This window comes from Haematobia irritans, chromosome 2 (genome assembly GCF_050003625.1).
Source record: "Haematobia irritans isolate KBUSLIRL chromosome 2, ASM5000362v1, whole genome shotgun sequence".
Classification (NCBI taxonomy): domain Eukaryota; kingdom Metazoa; phylum Arthropoda; class Insecta; order Diptera; family Muscidae; genus Haematobia; species Haematobia irritans.
Window position 1 is genome coordinate 74,542,311 of NC_134398.1, and position 13,963 is coordinate 74,556,273.

Below are 13,963 nucleotides of genomic sequence, written 5' to 3' on the forward strand. Positions count from 1 at the left end.
CTGCTGTAGAAAACATTTATGTTAAGTTAGGTTATGTGGCAGCCCGATGTATCAGGCTCACTTAGACTATTCAGTCCATTGTGATACCACAGTGGTGAACTTCTCTCTTATCACTGAGTGCTGCCTGATTCCATGTTAAGCTCAATGACAAGGGACCTCCTTTTTATAGCCGAGTCCGAGCGGCGTTCCACATTCCAGTGAAACCACTTAGAGAAGCTTTGAAACCCTCAGAAATGTCACCAGCATTACTGAGGTGGGATAATCCACCGCTGAAAAACTTTTTGGTGTTCGGTCGTAGCAGGAATCGAACCCACGACCTTGTGTATGCAAGGCGGGCATGCTAACCATTGCACCACGGTGGCTGCCCAATAGAAAACATCTAGAAAATGTTTAATATTTATGTGATGGACCTTTTTAATAGCTTATTTTTCTACTTTACCAAATCCACCTAGCACCCCCCGATCCAGATAAAATTACCAATTACTCACTTATGTTGTTTTGTCAAATGATATTTTATTTTAAAAAATAACATATCGCTACTTATGGTGTTTTGTCAAAAAAAAGGAAATCAATAGTTTACAACATATCTCGACTTACGGGGTTTTATGAAACTAAAGTAATAAAAAATGTGTGATATGTGTTGTTTTGCATAGGGAATTCGGCATTTTATTAATTCATTTGAACATAACCAATATATAAAAGTCAAGTTCAATGCTTAGATTTAATTAAAAAATCTTAATGAAATGGAGGGAAATAATTTGAATTCATTCATGTTTAAAAACTTAAAAATATTGGATTCATATCAAAACTTATCTCGAAAACTAATCTACTTTGTATGTATTGAATCAACTAAGTCCAAATCAACTTCAACTTCTTGTTCGCCTTCAGCAAGCAGGTTGTTGTAAAAATCGTGAAATTCTGCACTGATGAACGGCAGAATGGATTGTAAGTCCCATTTTTTATTTAATGAAATAGGGAGTGGCCCAGAGTAACATTGATTTAGTTCAACATCTATTTTTTTCTTTCCCCGTCGAGTTATTACCAAATCCTTAAATTCTTCGTCTATATTCAAGGATAATTTATATTGAATGGTTCCTAATTTGGAACTTTCATACCGTAGCCAACGCACGTCCTTCCATTGATATTTATCGCCTGTATTGTAGAAGAATTAGATAGTATTTTTACGTATTTATAAAATTAATGATTTTATTAAACTTACCTGAGTTATTTTTATTCGTCCAAGAATATTTGTCCTTCAATAGTGTTCCGAAGTCGAAAAATTCTTCTTGTGCCATTTCAACAGCACTATATTTGTGGCTTGTGGTTGAAATTAAAGTAGCCCAATCATGTTGATGGTGTATACAGTTAACACACTTTCGTTTCTTTTTTTCTATTTGAGAATGGGCGGTATCGCATTCCATATGAGTATGTCCTACTACTAAAAACTTGTGATCAATTTTCATTTTGTGGAGTAGGTATGATCCATATATCCCCGCTCATTAAAGAGAGAAGTTATCTTCTCGAAATCAATTAAATCAACTAATTAGAAGGCCCTGCTGTTCTAGCAGGTTGTGCAGGGCCATCTTTTAAGTGTACGTATTGCAACTGGTAAATTGCTTTTTTAAATGTTAGCATTTGTAGGCAAATTGTTATGGCTGTGGGTTATGCCATCCTCATCGGCAGTATGTTGTGCTATTACAATTGTTTTATTCAGCTGAATTCCTTTATATTGCTGGAATTCCTTTGAATTACTCTACTAGCTGTTTTTTACACACAATCTAGTTCTACAATACGATTTAAATTTCGTTCGTTTGTGTTTTACAGCTTCATGAAATCATAAGCTGCATCGTCTCGACCACCCCTTCTTTTGCGGTGGTTCTTCTTCCACTCTTTTTCCTTCTCGCCACCATCGCTCAAGGTACTGGCGATTCTCAACTTTTCTAGTATCAAATCGTAAAATTTAAAAATTGCTAATGAAGCAATTTTTTATTTACACCTTACTCTATATACATTACAATGGTCTGTTATTCATATGTCTTACCTAACTCTATAATATTATCTAGGTCTTCTTCTATTGAACTGAAATTTAGGAACAAGCTCGATTACTTGGCCTCTCATTACATTAATTGTTTCATTAGTCAAAATTGTTGCCTCAATGTTAACAAACGTTTCGTAAGGTTCAGAAATAACAAAAATGTACGTATCGTTTTCGTATCAGCTGCTAAAACACAAGCGTCATCGATTGAAAGAAGAAAAAAAAATGCTTTAGAATCAGGTCATATTGAAGTTCTTACGGCCATAATTTTGTTGTATCATACACAGTTTAGCCTTCTATGGTAAAAAGGCTATTTCCCTTCGCTGTAAAGGTGTCCCCTCTCTTTCAACAGTGAAAGGGCCGAAACTGGTAAATATAGAATGTTCAAAAGATTCAGGGAGTATATCAAATCGGATGGAATCTTTGATTAGCCTATTGGACATGTCTCCACTACTTTCATGAAAGCGAAAAGCCCCACCTACCATAAATGTGTCATTTCTTCCCATATCCGCCTTGTCATAGACAACTCTATTAACTGGCCTTCTATAGTTCCCCTCATTGTCAATCCCAATACGTTGACCAAGGCAAGAAATCAGAATCCTGCATTCCCAAACCCTTACCTTTCATCTGACTTGATGATATCGTATACCAAGGAGGAAATGCTTACGTAATTAACCGTCTTTGTAACTTAAGGCCTTCCTGGATACCGTATTGAGCCCCTCCACACTCTGATGTATATCGGCCCTAGTGACATTTCTGTCAACCGGATATTATTGTGTAGCCCGCCTTCGCAATCTTCCGTGAAAACGGTGTACATTCATCTTGCCGAAATCATAAACTGTGCGAGGCCCACCCGTCGAAATCACTCCAGTGATAGGCGGAAATATTATTGCCATATGATCGGACTCAAAGTCCGTAGTAGAGCGCTTCACCCCAAAAGGAGAATGCAATCCTGGCGAGTGAAGAAATAGATTAATATCTGTGCCCGAGGTGCGGCGAGTTGGTGTTTCAGTCCCTCAAATCTCCAAATTAGGACAGTCCCTTAGAAAATTGTACATTAATCTACCCATATAGTCATTACATTACCACCCAATGATGGGAGCTTACCATAAAGCCCCCTCCTGGTATGGACTCGCCCTACCCACATAAGGCCAAAATGGTCTAGGACAAAAGTAATCCTGTCCGAAATAAACTTGGACCGCACAGTACTCAATCCCCTCAGAAATAATAGGTATTTGTTCACATCTAATTTGTCTCTTAATTGTAACAGCGGTCCCTCCTCCAGTCCGTCATTGTCCCTGTCATGTCGAAAAATTTGATAACCATCAATCGATACCCTATGTCTAGGCCTCAGCTACGTCTCCGTGGCTGTAGTCTCGTAAGAGAGACAACAGAGTTGGTGTTAAAGAAAATGCATTTCAACATCCTACAACCCTCTCATATGTAGAAGCAGCACCAATATCGATAGCCCTGTCCTCCGAACCCTCTTCAGATCTAAATTGCAAAGCAAAAGAATCTATATCCCTCATAAAATCCAAAATACCCTTACCGTAATACGCAACACAATCATGATGGATATTCCTGCCTGCCGCCATTGCACCCCCATCGGCCACTCTGCCATGGAATATAATTGGTGCCGCAATTATATTCCTAGGGGATAATACCGCCCCATACGTCGCACCTTTATGGGCCAAACGAGCCCATAGATATGGACCTTGCAATCTATAATTTACGTGAATCTATACAGCTTATCGATTTCAGTGATTCTATCACAACGTATGATCTATTTCCCCGGTTCTATAGGAATCGCGTTCAAAATACTGCATGGCAAAATACCATGTTATTCTAAAATTTAATGTCGTCTTCTATCGATTATTCGTCCGTAAGACCTTCTACTACTACACCATAGGACAAAAGCTTTCTGGGCGTGTGAGTGAGGTATTTATAACCTCTTACTCCTAATAAATTTTTAATCTTGTCAAAATTTTCTAAACCCCTAGCTTTAAGGGAAATGATACCCCCTCTTACCATTTTGATTTCAAACAGTTCATTTTTAAAGTTGACTCTTATCACTTCGCCATTCTCCTTCATCATCATCATTATTGTCCATTTCGAGGACCTCATCGTTCATAGAAATATGATTAATTTTTCTCAATAATTCAGCATTTGGTTCCTTATGGACTTTAGAGGTTTTCGATCAATAATTGAAACAATTCTGTGGATTTATGACAAAACCCCATAAGTCTAAAAACTCAATTTTACAGGAGAGCGAAAATACATCTTTAAGGGGACACAAAAACTGCTGTAGAAAACATTTATGTTAAGTTAGGTTATGTGGCAGCCCGATGTATCAGGCTCACTTAGACTATTCAGTCCATTGTGATACCACAGTGGTGAACTTCTCTCTTATCACTGAGTGCTGCCTGATTCCATGTTAAGCTCAATGACAAGGGACCTCCTTTTTATAGCCGAGTCCGAGCGGCGTTCCACATTCCAGTGAAACCACTTAGAGAAGCTTTGAAACCCTCAGAAATGTCACCAGCATTACTGAGGTGGGATAATCCACCGCTGAAAAACTTTTTGGTGTTCGGTCGTAGCAGGAATCGAACCCACGACCTTGTGTATGCAAGGCGGGCATGCTAACCATTGCACCACGGTGGCTGCCCAATAGAAAACATCTAGAAAATGTTTAATATTTATGTGATGGACCTTTTTAATAGCTTATTTTTCTACTTTACCAAATCCACCTAGCACCCCCCGATCCAGATAAAATTACCAATTACTCACTTATGTTGTTTTGTCAAATGATATTTTATTTTAAAAAATAACATATCGCTACTTATGGTGTTTTGTCAAAAAAAAGGAAATCAATAGTTTACAACATATCTCGACTTACGGGGTTTTATGAAACTAAAGTAATAAAAAATGTGTGATATGTGTTGTTTTGCATAGGGAATTCGGCATTTTATTAATTCATTTGAACATAACCAATATATAAAAGTCAAGTTCAATGCTTAGATTTAATTAAAAAATCTTAATGAAATGGAGGGAAATAATTTGAATTCATTCATGTTTAAAAACTTAAAAATATTGGATTCATATCAAAACTTATCTCGAAAACTAATCTACTTTGTATGTATTGAATCAACTAAGTCCAAATCAACTTCAACTTCTTGTTCGCCTTCAGCAAGCAGGTTGTTGTAAAAATCGTGAAATTCTGCACTGATGAACGGCAGAATGGATTGTAAGTCCCATTTTTTATTTAATGAAATAGGGAGTGGCCCAGAGTAACATTGATTTAGTTCAACATCTATTTTTTTCTTTCCCCGTCGAGTTATTACCAAATCCTTAAATTCTTCGTCTATATTCAAGGATAATTTATATTGAATGGTTCCTAATTTGGAACTTTCATACCGTAGCCAACGCACGTCCTTCCATTGATATTTATCGCCTGTATTGTAGAAGAATTAGATAGTATTTTTACGTATTTATAAAATTAATGATTTTATTAAACTTACCTGAGTTATTTTTATTCGTCCAAGAATATTTGTCCTTCAATAGTGTTCCGAAGTCGAAAAATTCTTCTTGTGCCATTTCAACAGCACTATATTTGTGGCTTGTGGTTGAAATTAAAGTAGCCCAATCATGTTGATGGTGTATACAGTTAACACACTTTCGTTTCTTTTTTTCTATTTGAGAATGGGCGGTATCGCATTCCATATGAGTATGTCCTACTACTAAAAACTTGTGATCAATAATTTCAAAGTTTGGATTCTCCAGCAGAACTTGTTCAAACATTGCACAGATATACGAATTCCGATTTTGGCCTGGGCAAGAATCGCTGTATAAAATTATATGTTTTACATAGTTCGGTATTTTTTTGTTTTTAGGAATTTGAATATGCACGACGATATCTCATTGGCTCCACGCTTAGCTATTGTTTCATTCCAAATGAAACATGAAGCCATATTAGATTCTCCATCGTGGATTGTTAAATTAAAGGTCCACAATGGCCTTTTATAAAAGAAAACCGAAGCATTTAAATGCGGTGTTGGCAAACACTGTTGAAGATCAAATGTATACATTTTGACAGATTTGTTTTTCAAAGACAACGTTTTATCCTTATTTTTAGAATCATATGCCATGTCTGCTTCAGTATGATGTACTTCTTGCTGCATTTTAAGAAGAGCCAATTGATCATCGTTGTTGCTTGCATTACAAATATCCACTCTTAATCTTTCACAGACGTTGCACACGTCTAGATAAGGCTTCTTAAACTTAATATTAAGTTTCTGGAATATTTCTCTATATGTGTCGCAGCTGAAACTGGCTCAATACATTTTTCAGTGTACAACCTATATAACTCAGATACGCTTAGGTTACATTGAAAATAAACTTGCTTCGTGTGACGACGGCTGTAGTGGCTCTCATATTTAGGAAAACTATTTATATGTTCCAGAACTTCTTGATACTTTTGGACTGGTAATTTGTGCGACGGAATATGTTGTCCTCTCTTGTCAATTTGAACAAGTTGATTAGACCCCGCAACCTTATTCCGGTTTATGGTTCTGATAGATTCCGCAGTCTCATCAAAAATACGTATAAAGCATTGTCTACAAACTCTTACACGTTGAATTTTAACGTCGACGTTATATAAAAAATTATATAGTCTGTTCTTAGAACTATTAGTTTTTCCAGTTTTTTTTTTGCTTCAGCTTCGATTAAGCCTGATAAATACTGTCTACGTTTATTATATGTTCCAAGACCCCAATACATTTTAAAAATATTCTGTTGTTCGTCAAATGAAATTTTTTGTATAGCAACGATTTCTGCATTTTTTAAGGGGTTTAGTTTCTTTAGCGGGAACAATTTTATTTTTGTAAATCACATATTCTTTTCCGAGGTTTTTATTTCGTTTGTTAGCTTTCTTAAATGACAAGGATGATTCATTATCCAACATGAGAGTTTCATCGATTTCTACTGACTCTAAGTTTTTCAGATTTGTCGCTATAGATGCTGCAATTTATCGGTTGCTCTCTGTTGTAGTATTGAGGCAATCCTCTGAATCCGGTACATAATCCGAGTCATCATAATCAGTCGCATGGAAAGGGTCGGCTTCATAGTCCAAATTGCTTTTATTTTTGTCCATCGAGTCTGCGTCAAACATGTCTTTGGACATTCTCTCATCTACATCCACGCCCTTTGTTTCCCCATACAAACTCATTTTAGTTTCAGTTTCGATTAATTTATTTTGATTTTGTGCTAAAGCAGCAAGTATTCTTCCTCTTGTTATATTTCTCATTCAAAAACAACATATCTTTTACCAAAGTGTCTATATTTCATAATTAGCCCCACGACAAAACACCAATATTCGACTTATGTTGGGGACACTAAACAAAATTGCATGTGACAAAAGCACATAAGTCTTCCTATGTTGTTTTGTCGCATTGAATGCTGATCATCGACTGACTAAGAAAACAACACAACTGCAGTTATGTTCGCGTTTATATTGAAATTTTATTCGATAAAACACGACGACTCGAGATATGTTGTTTTGTCATAAAATATTTTGTCAAATACAAAAACATATGTGGACTTGTGTTGTTTTGTCAAAAGTACGTTAGAATTATTCCGAATACGTTTTGCAACATAAAACGGGATATGTTGTTTTGTCAAAACTAAACTTAAAAATTCGCGAGTTATGTTGTTTTTCACGACTCCATATCTCCCGATCTAGGGCATATATCAAAAATCTGTAAACACAAAAAGATGCGCCTTCGAAAACTACACACAACATAAAATTTTTGAGAAATTGTCCTATCTCGACTTATGGGGTTTTGTCATAAGTCCACAGAATTAATGTTAAAAAGGATTTTGAATTATTATTTGAATCATCATTATTGTCCATTTCGAGGACCTCATCGTTCATAGAAATATGATTAATTTTTCTCAATAATTCAGCATTTGGTTCCTTATGGACTTTAGAGGTTTTCGATCAATAATTGAAACAATTAATGTTAAAAAGGATTTTGAATTATTATTTGAAGGACTTGCCAATCTTTGACCATCAATTAAATGCGTCTCTGCGTCTGTATTTGTATTGCCAATTCCATTAGATAGTAATGGCAAATTCTTAAAAAATTGTTGTTTTGAGGCACCTTCTATGCTTATGCATCTCAATATCAGGAGGGATATTCACACTCGTACCAAAAATATTAGAGCAGGTATTGATACTACTCAAACAATACTTATCCTCAGTCTTATTCTTATTGTTTGCCACTTTTCACTATTTTTCACTTATTTTTTCACACAGACGCGTGGAACACTGTATGAGAGAATTTTTTCACTTTTTAATTCACAGAAGAACTATTACTCTTCTGCTTTCCTAACGCCTGTATTTATACAAAAATTCCTTGAAATGCTTACTAATATAAATGACACGATCTACCCTCGAGTTCGTTCGCTTATTTTTTCACACAAACGCTTGGAACACTCTTCTTCGGCTTCCCTAACGCCTGTATTTATACAAAAATTCCTTGAAATGCTTACTAATATAAATGACACGAGTTCGTTCGTGTATACCTCGTGTTTTTACAGGCAGCTGTAAAATACAAAATTTATATTTTTCATCGATACCATAAATTGTACTCTTTGAAGCAAATCAATTTAAGTCTCTGGGGCCAACAGAATTCATATCGGGCGAAAGATATACAGTCAAAAAAAGTGAGATCAACAAAAAAGTTGAGATCCTTTCACATTTTATTTCAAATTGGTGTACACCTTTTTTTTTTGCTATATCCACATCTGAACCGATTTTGACCAAATTTGGCATATGTATTAAGAATGTCAATTGTACAGTCAATGCAAAATTTTGGCCGCTGTGGTCATATGGGTGTAAATCGGGCGAATGATATATGTATATGGAAGCTATATCTAAATCTGAGCCGATTTTAACCAAATTCAGCACACTAGACGATACTATTAATTGTACTTGTTGTGCAAAATTTTAATCAAATTAGTAAAAATTCTGGGACGCCATATAAGTTCATATCGAGGGAAAGATATCACCCATGTTCGGATATCCACTTAAATATTAAATATTTTACTGTTAACTCTATATTTTTAATATGTTTTAACTTGAGTGTAAGCTTGAACTATCAAATATGGTTTTTGTTATCCTTTTTGCCTTAAAATGAACTATGTACATAACATAAAACTAAAAACACAAAAGTTTGTAGTAATACAATTGTTGAAATATCTAGTTGATAGAACTCATACTGTCATGTATACATTTCTTAACTCGATTATATGTAAAAACATTAGATTAATAAATATTTGAAATTGAATTGACTTCAATTCAACTTCCACTATTCACGTCAAATCCACGAAGGATTTTTATTAAAAATGACACATTTTTAATAAAACTTATGTATTAAATATAAAACATTTCAAATTTGGATGTAATTCAACTTTCACCAACACTTTTGCAAGTGAATTGATTTCACGAAAATTCCGGTGAAAGTGGATTGTAGGACACCAAAATCGTGAAATTGATTCACATTCATCTGGAATTGAATGCGAACATGGGCTTATATATGGGAATTACATCTAAATCTGAGCTGGTTCTGCTTGTTATCGGTTCAGATTTAGATCGGTGATAAAAATATATGACAGCTATACACTGAAAAAACTCAGGAAGAAAAATGTTGGTTAATTTTAGAAAATTAAGATTATATTTAGAAAAATTTAACTAAATAGTATTACAAACGCTGACATAACGCCGATATCATTAAATTAATTGATTCAATTTATTTTTTAATTGAAACTTCTCCAATTACGAAAATGATAGTATCAATCACAGAATTAATTAAAAATAACAAATTAATTGATTTATTCGGCACTTTAAATTGTTACAATTAAAAATTTAATTGATTTTGAACGAAAAAATCAATTAATGTTAGTTGCGGTAATCAGTTATTGTTTATTTATTTTATATGAAATGGTGTTCTTTTACACTGAAAAAACAGTGAACCCTTTTCCATTGCAAAATGAACTAAACTGTAGTAATATTGACCATGATTTAGCCCTTAAGATTTTTTTCAACTTGTCTAGTTTATAATTGTCTTAAATTTTAGTTAATCTATAACATTGTATTTTAGTTCATTTTTACAACACCATAAGATTTATATACCCCTTCCAAGTTAAAAAGTCAGTATTATTTTGGTTTACTTGCTTATTTTTTGGGAAACCCAATAATAAAAATTGGTTAACAGTCTCTTTAAAATGTCGACGACTAAACTATTTTCAAATCAATCATTCCACAGTACAGAGAAATTAAGTAATTAAAGGAACAACAAACCGGTTTACTATTATGAAAATTTTCATACAATAAAATTAAACTTTCTTTAAGCAAAAGTACTTTATTATAAAAACTTATGATGGAAGTTCTTAATACAATGTTTTTGTGAATAAAAATTATGGCCACGTGGAACAAGAAAGTAGTTTATTTTAACTCGCTTTTTGGACATTTTGACTTTCCTTAGTTTTTTATTCATCGTAAGTATATTTTTCACATATCTTGCTGAAAAAAATGGAAGAAATTATGAAAATTGTTAAAAATGAACATGTAATAAAATATAATTTTTATCTCTTTAAATTAGCTTGTAACTTACCATATTTGGCGGCATTTTATTAAATGGTGTAAGGAATTCAACTTTTCTTAGATAAACGCACCATAAAGTTTGTACCTGAAACAATTAGAGAAATAAGTAATACATTAACTCATAAAATTGTGTTGTTATCGATGAGAAGGACATAATACAATAAATATTCTTGTTAAAAGAAAGCCAAAGTTTTAATATAAAACTTACCAATTCTCTATTACATTGTACGCTGAGTTTAAAAAGTTATCGAAATTCATTTTGGGTTACTCTGAAATTAAATATTTATTTTTTACATTAAATAAAGAACATTAAATTGGTTTCCAAAAAATCTAATTAAAGAAATAATATGCATAAAAAAAGTAAATATTCTGGTTAAAAGAATGTTAAAGTAAGCTTACCAATTCTTAAAAATGTTTTCAAATTGTTTTTCTGAAATTAAATATTTGTTTTTTACATTAAAAATATTATATTGGTTTCCAAAAATATTTGATTAAAGTAATACTAAAATAAGGTATTAAAAACCTGTAATTTTGATAATAAAAAGGTCATAAAAAAGTAAATATTCTAGTGAAAAGAAATCCAATTTTTAAAAGAAAACTTACCACTTCTCCATTCAATTATACGCTGAGGAGAAATATAAAAATTTGCCCGAATCCATCTGGGGTTGCTCTTAAATTAAATATTTTTTACAACAAAGAAAAACAAGAAACTGGTAAAAAAATAATAATAATAATTAGCAAATAACAATATACATAAAGAATATTATTTTTTAAAAGAAAACCACATTGAAAAAAGAACACTTACCTATTTATGATTAAACTATACGCTGAGGTGTAACAAACAATTTTCCAAATTCATCTGGAGTTACTCTGAAATTGAATATTTATTTTTTACATTGAATAATAAAAATTAAATTAGATAAAACAATTGCAATATACTTTCCATTTCAGCATTTTTTCCTAAATATTGAACATTCTTAATAACTTTTTTCTAAGCTACCGATCATCACTTCGCCATTGTACACCTCATCGCTAAAATATTAATAACTTTCCTTTAAAAGTTTTAATAAACAAACACCAATATATGTCTCAATAAACCAAAATAGTCCAAACCTTTATATTCCCTTGTTACATACTTGTTAAAAAGGTGCAACAGCCCACACCAACGCCAACTATACAACTGAAGCATGCCAAACAAAACCAAGCAAAACTAAAACATTTCTACAACAACAAAAACACATGTGCCTTCATTGAAAACAACACCTCATCCAGCCATATAAACCATTCGCGAATAAAAAACACACACACACACAAACCACTGAATGAACAAAAATAAAAACAACCCCACGCTCATATATACACAACATCAAAATTTCAAGTAACATAATCTTTACATTAAACATATTCCACTTTGACGAGAAAGATCTCTGTACTATGCATTAGTTCATCGCATCTGTCCACAATTTACTCTAAAAACAATACTCTTAAATGCATATCAGTATAAGAACGATGAAACGTTTAACTTAAAATTAGCAAAAACTTCATGAAATGATATCTACCCATTTTTGACGAAAATGTCTATACATTTAATTACATGTGAACTAAAAATATTTCATTGAGAAATGTTGTACTAACTATTATAAACTATAGGAATTGCCACTAAGAAATTGCTATCCGCTTTCAAGTTCAGTTTTCGTAAAAAAATATTTTCTCATACAAAAACTCTTTATAGTAAATTACACTTATTATTTAGAAAGTATTTTACATTTCATAAGTAGTTTTATAGTATGACGAAATAATTTTTAACTACCAGTTAAGAAAATTTTTAAGGAAATTTCCATCGTATTTTGTAGGCCATGAACTAAACGATTGTTACTTAAGATTTGTAAAATTTCCTTTCGAGTAGTTAATTTTCGTTAAAGATACGAAAAATGAACTAAAATTCTGGAAAACTCTTGTAATAAATTATTGTAAAAATCTTCTTAAATTTACGAGACACTTTTTTCTGTGTAATTTGACGTGAGGTTATACATTCCTATGAATTTTCCGATTATAGTTATAGTTGAAGTTTTCTTTAGATTTATGTCAAAATGTAATGAACGAAGTTTTTAATTATATTTTTAATTGGATATAGTTTTGAAGATTTTGCAACTTTGGTTTATTTTTGGATTAAGAAAACACTTTGGAGTATTTTACACAGCGTTAGTAAAACCAGGAACATTTAATGCCCCTGGTGTACTTTTTAACTGCAACTCACGAAATTGCACCCTCTCATAGAAGTAAAAATGAACTAAAAGTAAAGAAAAAACATTGAAGCGAAATCATTACCATTTTAACAATACTGTACTGTTACTTGTTTTGTGAATCGTACGAAAATTTTCTTTTGCTCTAGTTCATATTGAACTTATGTGTATGGACGTTAAACTTTATACACACGATAAATTCATAAAATGTATGAGACATAATTGAAAAAGGAAAATTTTATTGTGCTGTGGAAAATTTCGTAAAAATAATAACTTTAACTACAAATAAATATTTTTTGCAATAAAAATAAGTTAAGTTTAGCGTTAGGTTAGGTTAGGTTATGTGGCAGCCCGATGTATCAGGCTCACTTAGACTATTCAGTCCATTGTGATACCACAGTGGTGAACTTCTCTCTTATCACTGAGTGCTGCCCGATTCCATGTTAAGAGACCTCCTTTTTATAGCCGAGTCCGAACGGCGTTCCACATTTCAGTGAAACCACTTAGAGAAGCTTTGAAACTCTCAGAAATGTCACCAGCAATACTGAGGTGGGATAATCCACCGCTGAAAAACTTTTTGGTGTTCGATCGTAGCAGGAATCGAACCCACGAGCTTGTGTATGCAATGCGGGCATGCTAACCATTGCACCACGGTGGCTCCTAAGTTAAGCGTTAGTTTAACTACTAATTTTTTCGTTGTATAATTTCAACTTTTAAACCGAAAATCGCATTTTCAATTTTATTGATACTAGATTTAAAGTTAGAAAGGTTCCTAAAATATTTTTATTTTAAAGAATCCGTATTATTGTCTTGGAATCAATACCCAAAATCCTTAACGGAAGGTCAAAATCTTTTGATCAAGTAACGGTGTTTTGAATGTATAGTTATTAATTATTTATGTAATTCGCTTCGTGTTGTCTAGAATTCTTGTTTTCTTACACACAAAAAAAATTTCAATCCAATTAATCCAATTAATTTGTTAATTGAAATGTCTTCAATCACAGAAATGATAGTATCAAGTAA

At 32.8% G+C, this 13,963-nt stretch overlaps 2 long non-coding RNA genes and 1 pseudogene across 2 annotated transcripts in view; 1 reads left to right on the forward strand and 2 right to left on the reverse strand.

Annotated features, from left to right (window-relative positions):
• LOC142225540 (uncharacterized) overlaps positions 1 to 13,963 on the forward strand; it is a 77,915-nt gene that overhangs the window by 44,950 nt on the left and 19,002 nt on the right. The window lies entirely within an intron of this gene.
• LOC142225539 (uncharacterized) overlaps positions 1 to 13,963 on the reverse strand; it is an 801,202-nt gene that overhangs the window by 43,935 nt on the left and 743,304 nt on the right. The window lies entirely within an intron of this gene.
• On the reverse strand, positions 5,099 to 6,213 carry LOC142224434 (uncharacterized; annotated as a pseudogene).